The 15006-nt window shown below is 34.0% G+C and overlaps 1 protein-coding gene across 1 annotated transcript in view; it reads right to left on the bottom strand.

The window, feature by feature from the left end:
• Baz2b (bromodomain adjacent to zinc finger domain 2B) overlaps positions 1 to 14310 on the bottom strand; it is a 145537-nt gene extending 131227 nt beyond the window's left edge. Inside the window, exon 1 of the mRNA XM_070022431.1 lies at positions 14053 to 14310. The gene's annotated coding sequence lies outside the window, so the exon portion shown is untranslated. The remainder of the gene's footprint in view (positions 1 to 14052) is intronic.
• Positions 14311 to 15006: the final 696 nt, after the last annotated feature.

The following is a 15006-nucleotide window of genomic DNA, read 5'->3' as shown; positions in this document are numbered from 1 at the left end:
TGGTCATAGTGCTTGAATTAAGGGCCTCGTGCTGTCTTTGAACTTTTGTACTCAAAGCTAACATTCTACCACTTGAGCCACAGCTCAAGTGTAGCTAGGGTTACAGGTGTGAGCCACTGCTGCCAGGCTTCTGATTTAAGACATTTTAACTGATAAAAACAGAATCAGAGAATCAATCATTTCTGAGTTGGGAGATCATTAAGTTTGCAGGCCTAAAGATATACAAGTGAAAGAAACAGAGTGGCCTTGAGAGAGAGGATCAGAATAGTGTTAATCCCAGGTTCTTCTTATCTTTTTTATTTTCCTACATTTTCTCTATAGCCTTCCAAACACTTATCATTTTACTGGAATTTCCCATGGGTTACTGTTCCTTCCAATCAAAAGAAATTGGTAGAAAATTTATAAATATCACATTTATTCTTGCCTTTTTTCAGTAATGCTATTAACACCACTAAGACACATTTTGTTTTTCTTTCCAATAATCTAAACAATATGTTCCCTCAACTAAAAGCCACTTTATAAAGCTGTATCTGACTAATCCTAGGTTACAACTTCCCATCTTTGAATTATACAGAAGTTTAGCGTCTACCCAGGAAACTGCTAATTATATTAACCTTTTACTGCTCTACATTTGTTTTATGAATTCACTCTATTATTTGCACAGACAGTATGTCTGTCGAGCCTTGGTTTTTAAATCAGTAAAATGGGATTAATCATTCTTACTTCAAAGAGCTATTATAAAAGACAGGGCCTAGCATACTTCCTGTTAGATATTTTGTTTTTACTTGCTTGGCTAGAATACAAGAGTAAAAATTCCTTTGCTTTCCCCAAATTAAAGATAAAGGGTGAGAAAAGAGCTGTCAATAAAAAGTAACATTACCTTTTTCATAAGCTAAATGTACACAAAATGAAGTGTGAAAAAGATTTAAAGTTCCCAGCAAGCTTCTTTCACTGGTAAACCTGAATAGATTAGGCTGTCCTCCAAACAATGTGGCCCTCCACAAGAGGGTCATCTTTACTTCAACTTTTAATAATAGTATAATTGAATTTTCCGTTTAAATAATGTTTTTACTTTAGTTTTTAGGTAACTAAAATATTTGAACTGCTTTTCCCCTTTTTAAGGTAATTTTTGACATCAATAATCTCTACATAACCACTAACAATAACTTTATTTGCCATCATTCTCTTGTTTCTTTCCTTTTTTGAAGGTGACAGTGGTGATACTAAGGTTTGAACTGCGAGTCTCTCTTGCTTCTAGGCAAGCATTCTCCACTTGAGCCACACCTCCAGTCCTCCATCATTCATTTAAATATATAAAATTTAGTGCTTATATATTAATTTTTCCTTTCATATATGTCCTAAATTGCACATATTTGTCCATGTCTTACTATACTGGTATCAGTATTAATACAACATAACAATAATGCTATTAATACAATTTTCCCAGTTATTATCTGACAGAATCAAGACCATCTATGATAAGGTTCAGAGAGAAAGTAAAATGCAAGACCCTATATATATATATTAAACATGTTTTTAATATGACCTACATTAAATGCATGAAATGTAACAGTTAAATAGTTAAATGTTATAAATGTTATATAGTTAAAGTTAATGAACAATTAAATGAATGTAACTACAAGCCAAATTTTTTGTGGCATTCTGGAAAGTAAAATGAAGTACCAACTCAATAATAAACCCCAAGCATGCATAGAATGATAAAAATAACAAATATCTTTCTAGACACTTGACTGATTATTAATATAGTCTAGAGACAGAACTATACTATACCAAGTAGAAATACAGAACTGTGGGTTCCTTAAATGCCCATCTAAATATTCTATTTCAAATGTTCAAACTTATATTTGGGTTCCTCAGAAACCTAAGAATAAGTACTGCATGATTTTTCAATTAAATTCCTAGAACATAATTCCACTCTTAACCTACATAAATCTACTCTAAATTTTAATATGCCTAAGGGAAAGAAATATATAAACACATGTACACAAGTGTTTATGATTATGATAAATAGCCAAAAAGTGAAATAATCCTAATAAATAAAATAATGATATTATACAGCAATAAGGAATTAATACACACTGCAAAATTGAAGAATTTTGAAAATATTATGAGTAAATGAAGTTTATCTCAAATGACCACATGTTGTATGACTGTTTTTATGTGAAGTAGGGAAGATTTTACAGACCAAAAGTAAGATTAGTGGTTGCCTAGAAATATGGGTAGATTGGGGAGAAATAGAGAGTGCTAATATGCACTAGATAATTTCTTAGGATGAAATGTTTTATGGTTGTGGCAGTGATTATATTATTTTGTGAATAGATTAAACATTGAATATCTTAAATAAAAGGTATGGCATTATTTTCATAAACTTGTTTTTAAAGAAAATATTGGGTGTTCTCTCTCTGATAGATTGCTATTAGACTAGAATTCTCTATTTGTCTTGATCCTGTACTCTCCGTGCAAGACTAAGTGCACAATGAACCTACTATGAATTTTTCATGTTATATAATGAGATATTAAAACAAGGAAAAAACCTCTTAGGCACTCATCTATGTAATTTTACATCAGTATGTTGCATATACTTTTAACTTACTAAAGCCATATTAACTCAGTTTGTAATAGCAATCCTGTTTTCTTTTTTTGAAACAGCAACTTTTTAATGCAAAAATCCAGTTTTACTTTGCCCTTCTTAAAATATTTTTATTTCTACATCAAGATAAAAACCCAAAGTCCTTGCTAAGCACTGAAAGTTCTTAATGATCTCTAAGTTCCTCTTTGGTGTCTTATCTCATTCTCTTCCATCATATAAGTAAACTTGCAAATACATCTCGTGTGTTAAGTATGTATGTGATCTCATGCTCACTTAAATGTCCTTCATAATCATATTCCCTGCTTAATACCTACTCATACTATAAGCCTCATCTCATGCAATATCTCCTCTGGGGAACCATTTCAACTCATAAAAAAGAAAGTCTTAAATGCTCCTTTCTTATTGCTCTTATTTCCAGATTAAAGCACTTGTAACATTGTACTACATGGCAACTTTCTGTTTTGATATTTAACTTCCTAGTATGCTGTGAGATCTTGAGAAGTAGAGACTATATATCTTCCTTAGGGCTTAGAAGCTATTAATAAAATACCTGAATAAAAATGCATGATAATCATTAGAATTTATATGGAACTTAAAAAAAGTATAATTTACACTTTGAAAAAAATTTGTAATTTGCTAGCTGGAGGCTGGTGGCTCATAACTGTAATACTAACTACTTTGGAAGCTGAGACTGTTGGGAACATGGCTTGAGGCCAGTCTAGGAAGAAAAACATTTGCAAAACCCCTTTCTCAATCAAGTGCTAACAGCAAAAATCAGGGTTGGAGGCATGGCTTCAAGTCTAAAATCACTGTACTTCTCTTTCTCTCTCCTCTCTCCTCTCTCCTCTCTCCTCTCTCTCTCTCTTGCTCTCTCATACATACACAAACCTAAATTTGCTTAGTCAGGTATTATTATGCCAATTTTACAGATAAGGAATTCTTAGTTCATGTTTATCATGGCAACATTGCTGGTGACAGCAAAAGTGGCCTATGAATAAAACCAGTTGGTTTCATTTCTATGTGATTTTGCTAAACTATCCAGGGCAAATCAGTGCTGCTTGCATCCCTAAACTGGACATATAAATCAGACTTGTTTACAAGTTTGCTTAACTGAAAAAAAAAATAGTTGATTTGAAACTGAAAAAATGATCCTTAAATTACTGAAACTAGGTGATGCTGCCATTATTGATATGGTTATAGGCATGTTCAATAATGCTGCAAACTTTTTGAGCATCTTCCCCTGGGTCATTTTTCTATTCATGATAGGAGACAGACAGCTGGTATGGGTTTGACTGAAACAGTGGACCAGAAGAATCTGGTGTGGTCATGGAGTCTGCTCAGATAAAGAGTGTTATCCTTAACACCTGTCATGCCTGGTCTTAATCTAAAGGAAAACCACAAAGCTGTCAATATTGGTTGTTTAACCCAATCTTACTGCATCATAAAACCTTCCGAAGGCAAGGAAAATATTTTGTAGCCATTTGTTTTTTGTTTATTGTTTTGGTATCTATGGCATTTTTACACACTATGTTGAAAATAAACTTTACAACTTTGGGTGGAGGGGGGAGAGAGCTGGGGAAGTGAAGAGGGAAAGGATGGTAGAGGAAAAACAAAGGAGGGGGTAACAATACTCGATAGGAAATGTACTCATTACTCATGTAATTGTAACCCCTCTGTACAGTATCTTTACAATAAAAATTATTTTGCTGAGCGCTGGTGGCTCACGCCTGTAATTCTAGCTACTCAGGAGGCTGAGATCTGAGGATTACAGTTCAAAGACAGCCTGGGCAGGAAAGTCTGCAAAACTCTTATCTCCAATTAACCACCAGAAAACAAGAAGTGGCACTGTGGCTCAACTGGTAGAGCGGTAGCCTTGATCTGATCCCCCCCCCAAAAAAGTTTATTTTCATCACAAGAAATACAGACTCCACAGTATATACCAACAGAAGTAAAAAAACCAAAAACGTGCATTATGCATCTTCTACTGCAAGTTCACAGTACAAAATATACTGCCTTTTAAATACACATTAATAAACAAGAAGGAAAAGCAATTAAAATCATTGATATTGTAATGCAACGCAACACACAGGAACCCATCAGCAGTTTCTAACACCCCTCTCAAAAAAGAAAAACTTATCTGGTGGAAATCTGAGTGGGGGTTGTCTGTACCTACAATTTACTGCAAAGAGCCCAGGACACTGACAGGAGCAACAAGGCGGCCATGATGGCAATAAAACCTCCATCAAACAAGAGTACAATCAGGGGCTGGGGAGGTGTGGGCTGTGTTTCATCAGGTGCCAAGTTGCACCAGTCCCCAGCTGCCTAGCAAACCAAACTGTGTTCCTTCATTGTCCACCATAGGTCACCACCCTGACCAGTGCCCAGCTGGCCTGCAGGAACTCAGAGTGCTGTTTCTAGCACGCTCTGAGGAGTATTGTGAACACATAATGTTTATTCTGCATAGCAGAATAAATCCAAGTCTTGAGGAGGACAAGCTCAAAATCTAATGCCAACCACCAAGACAGGACAATGTACCCAGTCACAAAAGATGAAAACTTATGAAGAGTTCCGCATAAATATACAGTATTTATAAACTATTATTAAGGCACTCAATTGTAAAATAATAATTATAGTGTAGGAAGCAGCTTCTCATGCAGCAAGGCTGATCGTGAGGGCAGCAGAGGCCAGGTGGGTGGGCAGGCGTGCAGTCTGCTATCTTTGTCAATTTTTTCAAAATTGATACTTATTTTAAACTCCTCATACAATGGACATTCCTATGCACACCCTTGATGAGAAATTTAAAGGAAACTTCTAATATTGTCAGAAATTGCTCTACAAAGTCATGAGCGATATTTTCATCAGAATAACCCACTGCATTTATTAGTATTGTCTGAAATTCCTTACTGAATCCACATTATAATTCATTATTTGTAGTTTGTGATATTATATACTCTTCCTGGGAAAACTGCAGTTACAATAGGAAGTTTCCTTTTCCAATTCTGCTCTTCACTTCTAGGCTCTTATGATCTATAAACCAAGTGGAAAAAAAGCCCTGTCTTATGGCTTAGTGTTCCCTGGTCTATGAAATGATAGGTAAACATAGTCCTCCTAATACACACTGAATTCCAGGATGCACACTTCTAACCACTATGACAAAAATGACTGTGAAAAGCTTGTCTTCTCCCTCAGTCTTTCTATAAAGAATGAAATTATATATAAAATGGGCAATAAAATCATAGAACATAGCTAAAAGAATAATGGGAATATTTTCTAGCTAGATATAATTTTGTAGTTTTTATAATGCTTTAATTATATTGTTTAGCATTTTAAGTCAAAAAGGCAATTAAGAATAAGTATCTTAAAATAGGGAGAAATAGGCAATACCGGTGGTTCATACCTATAATCCAAGCTATTAAGAAGGCTGAGATCAGAGGATTAAGGTCTGAAAACAGTCCAGGCAAAAAAGTCTGTAAGATTCTTATGTCCAATTAACCATCAACAACAACAACAAAACAAAATGAAAAACACCAGAAATAGAGATGTAGCTCAAGTGGTAGAACACCAGCTTTAAGCAAAAAAAAGTCTAATGGGAGCATGTGGCCCCAACTTCAAGGCCCAGTGCCAGAACCAATCAAAAAACCTGGTGGAAACATCAATGATCACCTTTTTTTATAACATAGTCCCTAAGGAAAGAGTAAATTTAATATCCATGTTCTGTAAAATATTACAGCAACACTGGGATTGCATACAATCAGAAAGCTTTTTTACGTACACTCTAAGTACTAGATTTTTATACACACACATATGTCTTTTTTTTTCTTTAAGAAAAATATCTAGTGGTGTTCTAGTAGCTCACAGTGTTAGCTATTTAGGAAGCTATTTAGGAAGCTTGAGATCTGAAGTTCAAAGCCATCGTGGGCAGTAAAGTTTGTAAGACTCTTATTAACCACCAAAAATAGCTGGACGTGGAGCTACAACTCAAGTAGTAAAGCGCTAGCCTTGAACAGAAAAGGCTTTAGGACAGCATCCAGACCCTGAGTTCAAGCCCTAGTACAGGGGTGTGCACACACGCATGCATGCGCACGCACGTGCCATCCCCCCCCCCAATCTGGCCAGGTATCAATGGCTGATATATATAATCCTACCTACTAAAAAAGACTGAGATGGATGATCATGATTTGAAGCCAGTCAGACCTAACAGAAAAGTCTGAGAGATTCCATTTCCAATTAAACAGCAAAATGCCAGAATTGTGGCATGGCTCAAGTGGTACAGTGTCAGCTGAGCAATCAAGTCACCTGAGTGAATGTGAGGGCTCTGAGTTGAAGCCCTTGTACTGGCAACAAAAAAAAAAGAAAGAAAGAAAGAAAGAAAGAAAGAAAGAAAGAAAGAAAGAAAGAAAGAAAGAAAGAAAGAAAGAAAGAAAGAAAGAAAGAAAGAAAGAAAGAAAGAAAGAAAGAAAGAAAGAAAGAAAGGAAAGAAAGAAAGAAAGGAAAGAAAGAAAGAAAGGAAAGAAAGAAAGAAAGAAAGAAAGAAAGAAAGAGAAAGAAAGAAAGAAAGAAAGAAAGAAAGAAAGAAAGAAAGAAAGAAAGAAAGAAAGAAAGAGAAAGAGGAAGGAAGGAAGGAAGGAAGGAAGGAAGTTAGGGAAAAAAGAAAAACAAAGAAAGAAAGAAAAAGAAAGAAAGAGAAGAAAGAAAAAGAAAGAAAGAAAGAGCAAAAAAGAAAAAGCCTAAACTTTTCCATACTTTATATACTATAATAGTGCTTGATTCAGCTGCTATGGGAAAGTCAATGCATAAAAGCCAAGTAGAAAATTACCACACAAATTAAAGCAGCCTTGAGATGATATTCAACATCTAAATGTCCATCAACAAGTAAATGCATATGTCTGATATGCACACAATGTGTGTATGTAATGAATATGTTGTGTATATATGTATATATGCAATATAAAGTAATGAAGTTATATAGTATTCTACAATCTAGATGAAATGTGAAAGCTTTATGCTAAAAAAATGGCCAATAAAAGGACAAATATTGTATTATTCCACTTTTGAAAAGATTTAGGGAATGAAAACAGAATAGAGGGGCTGGGAGGTGAGGGGAATGGGATTATTGCTTAATGATTACAGTTTCTATTTGGGTGATGAAAAAGTTTTAGAATTAAAGATAGCAGTGATGGTTGCACATCACTGAATATAATGAATGCCATTGTATTACACATGCAAAAAGGGTTAGAATTGGGGCTCAACATACAGCCCAGTTGTGGAGCATTTGCCTTCCATGAGCTGGCCCTGGATTTGATCCCCAGCACATTCCCCCATAAAACAAAACAAAACAAAACAAAAAAACAGGAAAGTCAAAAATGGCAAATATTGGGATGGGAAGTTGGCTCAGTGGTAGAACGCTTGCCTTGCATGCCTGAGGCCCTGGGTTCGAGTCCTCAGCACCACATAAGCAAAAAGAAAAAAAAAGCCAGAAGTGGCACTGTGGCTCAAGTGGTAGAGCACTAGCCTTAAGCTGAAGAGCTGAGGGACAGCGCCAAGACCCAGAGTACAAGCCCCACGACTGGACCCCCCTCCAAATGGCAAATATTATGTTATAGATATTTTACCATAAGTTTGAAAATGTAATCATGGCTCAAAGCCAGCCCAGACAGACAAATCCACATGACTCTTATCTCCAATTAACCACCCAAGAACCAGTTGTAGAGCTTTGGCTCAAGCGGTAGAATGCTAACCTTGAGGGATTGCTCAGGGACAGCAGTCGGGCTATGAGTTCAAACCCCAGGCCCAGCATTAAATATGTAATACCATCAGGCACTACTGAAATGTGCATTTTTGAATGGGTAAACTATAAGATATGTGAATTATATATCTCAATAAAGCAATTTTAAAAAGTTATTATTTATGTTTCAGAGCCTGGAGATCTTGCTCTGGCTGGCAATCTTTGCTCCGTTAGGGTTTCCTCTAGTTATCCTGTACCAGCCTTTTCTGTCAGACAATCTAGCATCTTACTTATTTGTACACTTACTAAACAATTACTCTTGTTTTTTTGTTTTTTGGGTCCGGTCGTGGGACCTTGAACTCTGGGCCTGGGTGCTGTCCCTCAGCTCTTCAGCTCAAGGCTAGCGTTCTACCACTTGCACCACTTCCAGCTTTTTCCTTTTTGCTTATGTGGTGCTGAGGAATCAAACCCAGGGCCTCATGCATGCAAGGCAAGCGCTCTACCACTGAGCCACCTTCCCAGCCCTAAACAATTACTCTTAATTACTCTTATCCTTCTTTTGATATCTCTGGTGTTTTAAATTACTGTAACATTTAATATCTATTTTTTGCTTATAGAACTACATTATATGTTCAAATTATCAAATTAATACTTGCATTTAATATTTGTAATTTGCTTGCCAAAACTGGATTAGTGATAGCTTTGATTAACAAATCAAAACCTAGCAGATTCATACTCCTTCAAATCAACAACAAAAAAATTCAATTTTATACTTACACAAATACATTAAACATTTTTCAATATTACACATTATGTGAAAGCATTCCCAGAAAATAATCATAATAATCAATCTCCAAGTAGTCCAATTAATCAAGAATGAATAAAATTTAGTTTATCATAATTATGAAAAATAGACAATGGTGAGATACCTTAAATATATTTCTGATTGGCTAGTCATTTCTCTATTTCCCTTATTGAGATAATCAAAATGAAAAAAATTAATTGTGCTAATACAAAAAATTAATATACACACTATTATTTTCCATGCTCAAGTAAAAATATCCAAGATAATAACTTCAATCTTAAACATTATCAAAATGTTAAGTCCATTATTAAAATGCTAAGTCCATAATAAGTTTCTGCCTGCATTTGCCTGTAATCTCGGCTTTCATAAAGATGATATAGCAGGTGTGTATCACTGCTCTCAGCTTCAGCTTTGTATTGGCTGAGACGGGGTCTCATGAAGTCTTCGCTTGGCTAGTCTCAAGCAGCTATGCTCCTGATCGCAACTTTGCTAGTAGGAAGGATTATAGGTCTGAGCCACCATGCCCTGCTTTTTTTTTTCTTGTTAAATTGATACCTTTTATATGTGTAATATGTTTTGCAAGAAAAACATAATAATTATGTTTGTCTGAACGGTAGTTTATCTGAATGACGTGTTCTTCTTTCCCTAAAAATGTAACAAATATAAACAGCATTAACTCATATGAAGATTAAGGAACAATTACATTTTGATTCAGAAGACAAAAAGTAAATCTGTTCCAAAGAAGAGCTATATTTCTATTTCCTAGTCAAGTAGAATTTCTGTTCACTTTTACAATGAAAATACCATTGGCCATTTAGATTATTCATCTTCCCCTTAGAACCATGGTATTTAGTAAATTCACTTGCCTGCAAAAGAGCCCAGAAAGGGAAGGAAATAAAAATGTTCTTTAAACTGACAAAACTTAAAACTCATTCTTTAATATTCAGAAAGTTCTTGCACCGGTAATATCTGAGGTTTTTTAAATTTATGCTTGATTCCAGTAAGCTTGGATTGTGATTCTTAATGTCATATCATATTTTGTTAAAATAAACAAAAAAGGTCTGAAGGTGATTACAGCAGCTGTAAGTTTTCAACAGGTTTTATTAAGCACTATAGTGGATGGGAGCTGGGAAAAGAGCAGGTCTGATATAGTTAACTGCACTGAAAGTGATATAGAAATCAGGAAAAGACCAAGAGAAGGCTTGAGTTTTGACCAAGAATCTTTTCTTTTTTTTTTCAGGCAGAAAAGGGCTTATTAGGGGGATAGCAAACTGCTGGCCCATACAAGATCTTCATCTTGTGTGGAGAAAGAAGAGAAGAAAAGAGGGCCAAGAATCTATAATCTTATGTGCTAAGAATATCATTGCATGACAATACAGAAAGAAGAATTTTCACAAAGACAATTCACTGACACCTCAAATAAAATTTTAAAATTTTTCTTAACTTTAACATTAAATGCATTTTAAGTAAAGAGGACAGTCAAATGAATCTAAAGACCTAGTTTATGGAATATATTATATAAATTCATGGAAATGTCACAGAGAAATCCTCTTGTATAGCTAAATGTATATATAAGTATATATATATATATATATATATATGCTAAATAAATACCTCATCTATCAATGGCTTTTTCTAGGCAGTTATTATTGTCCTTCACTTATTTTTTCCCAAAGGAAGATGAAAATACTGTTTAGCATACAGTACTATGCTGAGAATTAAGTAAGTAAAAGCACCCAGGTACAACTCATGAACAAAAGTTATTACTGAAATACTCTAAAACCTTGACTGCTCAGAATTAGCCATTGCGATAAATGATATTATTACTTTTAAATTCATCTTTGCTTTAGATATTTATGTTACTATAGCTGGTATGTAAAGTAGACAAGGCTAACATTCCCTTCAGTGTTGTATGAAATGCTTTTGCGAGATAAACTCATTCTTCAATATCAATTTAGGTTAAGAACTCCTCTGGAAAGCTTTTCTCCATCTTTACTTTATCAACTTCAAATCTATGACATCCAAAACCAAAATCCTCAGACTTCATCCAAAAGGTGTCCCACCTGAAAACTTTTCCCATCTAACAGTTAATTCATGGTAACACCATCCTTCATATTGCTCACCCAAAATCTTACATTCCTCTTTTCTCCTCTATCTATCTCACATCAAGTCCACCAAGAAATCTTAGTCTTATTTAACATCTCTAACCTTAGGAATGGTCCATGCTGCCTCTCTACAACACAGAAAGCCAAGTGAACTTTACAAATAGGAGCTAAATAAAGAAAATCCTTGTAAACCCTCAGACTCTCAGTCCTTACAGGGGTCCCTGTGCCCTCACAATGAATGATTTTCCCTCTTATTACCTTTCAAAATACTGCTACCTACTCTCCTTTCCCCTCATTCTACCTCTAATGCTGTCCATTCATCTCTAGTCTACTTCGTGTTTTCTGATTGAAAGGTTCTTCCCAAAGCTACCCACAACTTAGATTTTGTTTAATATCAGCTTGTTTGAGTCCTTCCTCAATCCTGGAACCCTATCTCTGAAAGGATCCATGAATCTCCACCATACATTTCTCATGTTGCTCCCATTTTTATTTTTCTTTTCTGTAACATTTACCTCCTAACATACTATATATTTTATTTATTATTTGTTGTTTATCTTCCACTACTACATGGCAGTTTTATTTACTGTTATTTTCCAGATACCTAAAACAGCACACAATAAGTACAAATTAAATATGTAAATTAAGTGGGCTTCAGATATACCTACCTACCATGTTCTCAGGACACTCACATTGCAAGAAGAAAAAAAGAGTAGCTTGATACTGGTAAGTCATGGGTATAATCTTAGCTACATAGGAGGATGAGATCTGAGGACTGTGATTCAAAGCTAGTTAGGACAGAAAAGTCAGCAAGATTCTATCTCTAATTATCCAGCAAAAAACTGAACTGGAGACATGATTCAAGTGGTATAGCACCAACTATGAGTAAAAAAGCTGAGCAAGAGAATGAGAGCTTGAGGTCAAACCCTGCTACTAACACAAAATCAATCATCAAAGTAAATAAAACAATAAATTGAGTACCTCTTCTTAGTGTTGTCTTTAGCTTTATATACATACTTTTACTCTTATCAATTATCACACTATAATAGCCTGCTAAATTTCTGACTTATCCATTGGACTGTAAACTGCAAGACAAAAGTTTTGCTTTTGCTTTCCATCGTTATTGCCTGTACTTCCTTAAGCATCTACTTTCTTACTTAGAAGGTACTCCATAATATTTCATTCATTTGTGAAAAATAAAACCATTTTAATCAAAAAGGTAAGAAGCTTTCCTTTCTCTAAAATACAAACACAAAGCATAAAAGTACGACCCTGGAGACTGAATTCTGTTAATTTTTAGTCTGATTCTGGCAATTACTGGCTAAAGGACCTTGATTATATAATTTAAATTATCTATGACTATTTCCTTATCAATAAAAATAGAATAATGGTACCCAAACCTGATGTGATTATTGTGAATACTAAATGAGGGCAAAGTTTTACTTTGATAAGTTCACTAAGAGTACTCACTAAACACAATAGACTATTATCAGCATACACAATAATTTATTTAAAATTACCTAAAATAACCCTGATAAGCATTTTGCAAAAGAAAGTGCCTTAATTCTCCAATTAAGGTGAGATTCTATTTGCATTACTACTTTTAAGTATTGTAGACATTAGCTTCTATTACCATCAATATCAATTTTCAATTTTTACTCTATTTAAAATATTTTCTCTTATATGAATGTTTTCAATTTTAATAAATTTAAAATATTTTCTCTTAAATACCAAATAATAAAGTTTAAAAAATAAAAATCCTATTATTTAAAGCATCTATATTATACTTACCAGCCTACAATAGACAGACTCATCTTTTACACTGATTAATCTCAGTTTTAAAAAGAATTTTGAGAAAAGATAAAATAATTTTAAGTAGATTTATTACTCCTTATTAGATAACCTAAATGCTTTCCACTTGCCACTTAAGTCACATATCCAACAATTTATATTTTCCTTGGGTAACTAAGTTTTGAGCAAAACAGAGTTCTTTTCAAACTAAAAGGCCACTATAAAATAGTGTTTGTTTTAAAGCTATAAAATTTTCTATTATTTCTGTCTATTCTGACCCCTAATGTTTTCCTATCTACAAAGTCAGTTCTCCATTTTGTAAAATACTTGTGAAATTCATTTTCTTTATAGTTGCACAGCCATAAAGAAATACACACATTTTCCTTAAGCCCTCATATGGATAATAGACAAGAAAACTGAGGTAAGCAGTTTCAATGATTGTCCCAAGACCACAGATGGAGTGACTGCCAGCTTCAGGATTAAAAATAAGCAGCTCATTATTCTCTTCTTATAATTCTGAATACTCAACCTTATTTTTGTATTAAAGGATCTCTTAGATAATTTTAAGAAGATAATTTAAATAAGAACCATCATGTTATAACAATGTATGCAAACAGAATTACAAAATTTCTTAAAAATAAAAATAGAATGTATTCCAACAGTCTCTGAAAATTTATTATATGTTTGAAAACAATTTTTCTCAGAGTGCCAAGAAAGTGGTATCTTAATATAATCTATCATGTCAATGCCTTTTAAGAAGCTAATTTCTTGAGCCAAATCTAAAATAAGTATGAAAAATGGTTGGATTTAACATACCAAAGAGAAATACTTCTGCATTAAGAAAAAAAAAATCCTCCAAACTTAAAACAGTACTTTCTACTGTAATTGTAAACTTCAACTTCAGAATTATATTTTTAAGAGATTTATCAATAAAGAAGCAATGAGAAAAAGTAAACAAAACACAAAACTCATGCATTTACAGGAGAAAAAGACATACAGTATAACATTAGCAGCTTACTGTGGAGAGTGGGTTTAATCAGGAAGTAGCCATTATCCTTTCGATTCAGAGCAGTGACAGCACTCCAAAACAACAAGCCGGGATCTTTTTCAGTTAAAAGGCGTGAGAGAATACCTACTATTGTGCCCTAGTTTTTCTGACCCCAAGGGTCACCATATGTCTTTTATCAAAAGCTATAGTGAAAACATAATCCAAGGAAGCATTCACAATGCTCTATTTGTTGAAATACCTAAATCTACCTAACACAACCTCTCTCTCTCTCAGTTACTCACAAAACATGGCTGTCTTATTCAGAGATTAGCAATTATTGTAATGAGATACTGTCGGAGAGGGTCAAATAGTACTTCCTGCAGTTTACACATCTTGATTTCCTGGTAAACAAACTGAAAGGCAGGTGGAGCACTTAGATCACCAGTAAACGTGAATGCTCACGTGACAAAACTAAGCCAGGTAAGCTAGGCGACTCAAATAATTGTTCTTTTCCAAATTTTATTAAAACTGAGAAGAGTAAAAATTCTGTCTTCCTTTTAAAAGGAGAGTTTATTTCTGACATGCACAGTTTATAATGAAGCATGCTTGAAACCTGACACCGTTTAAGAAGGTTTTAAAAATTAGTCTGGGCAAATACACTGTAAAAGCAGGTCAATGCTAACAAGATATTTTTTTTTAATGACAAACTGTTCAAGAGCTTGCTAAAGAAAAAGTCTCAAATTCAAGTGCTTCAAGATGTAGATGAAAGAATTTCCAAGGCATAATAAAAGTTCAGAATTTTAAGTTTTATTCCAAGCAAGTCTTTTTATTCATATAACCTTCTGAAAAATAAAACTACTTCATAATTTATGTGGCAGTCTTTGAAAAAGAATCATATGAATCAAAAAGTTTATTCTCTATATCATTTTAACTTTAAAACAAAAAATATGTAAAATATCTAATTGTGAGAGTTTAAAAAGTGTT

Source organism: Dipodomys merriami, unplaced genomic scaffold (genome assembly GCF_024711535.1).
Source record: "Dipodomys merriami isolate MVZ:Mamm:240054 unplaced genomic scaffold, mDipMer1.0.p SCAF_1, whole genome shotgun sequence".
NCBI lineage: Eukaryota > Metazoa > Chordata > Mammalia > Rodentia > Heteromyidae > Dipodomys > Dipodomys merriami.
The sequence above is the reverse complement of the archived record's forward strand: the minus strand, read 5'-3'. Positions and strand labels throughout refer to the sequence as shown.